General features: G+C 63.2%; 1 protein-coding gene across 1 annotated transcript in view; it reads right to left on the reverse strand.

The window, feature by feature from the left end:
• LOC107184734 overlaps positions 1 to 619 on the reverse strand; it is a 23695-nt gene that overhangs the window by 12038 nt on the left and 11038 nt on the right. Inside the window, exon 2 of the transcript XR_001515630.1 lies at positions 449 to 615. The gene's annotated coding sequence lies outside the window, so the exon portion shown is untranslated. The remainder of the gene's footprint in view (positions 1 to 448; positions 616 to 619) is intronic.

The following is a 619-nucleotide window of genomic DNA, read 5'->3' on the forward strand; positions in this document are numbered from 1 at the left end:
AGTGCCAGCCCGCCGGCCGCGGGCCGCCGGGAGGGGCGTGGGCGCCTCCGGTGTCTGTCCCTGTGCCACTCCTGACGCTGCCAGAGATTAAAATACCAGCGATAACGGTCCCGAGGCGAGCGGACACCGCGAACACGGAAGAGCAGGCCGAGCCTTTCATGCTCCCGGAACGCTCGCTCAGATGACTGCACACGGCTGCTGTGCAAAACGTCCCTTTCCATTGTGATCTCTAAAGCTGCGGGTCTTAGAAAAAAATGGGCTCGGCTTCCACATTTTCCCTGCAGTTTCTGGAAGGACTGACTTCACTAAGGCTGGAGGGGGGGCGGGGGGAGCTCTGAGATAGGATTTGAATTCCGGAGAACCAATTAGAGGGAGGGAACGGAACAGCACGAACGCAAGATGGCAGAGCCTCGGCTCGTCTCCAGAAGAGAAGCCAGAGGCGACTTACCCAGGCGCCGGGGAACGAGGAGCTCCCTCCAGAGTGAGGACATGAACCGTCGTGCCCACTGGTCATGGGTCCCGCGGCCAGGCCAGGCCCAGGTGCCAGCCCCGGTCAGACGGGCCCTCGGGTGTCCTGGTCTCCGGCCACGGTCGTCTGTCCGTCCCCGCTCCTGGCTGG

This window comes from Myotis davidii, unplaced genomic scaffold (genome assembly GCF_000327345.1).
Source record: "Myotis davidii unplaced genomic scaffold, ASM32734v1 scaffold67, whole genome shotgun sequence".
Classification (NCBI taxonomy): Eukaryota; Metazoa; Chordata; class Mammalia; order Chiroptera; family Vespertilionidae; genus Myotis; species Myotis davidii.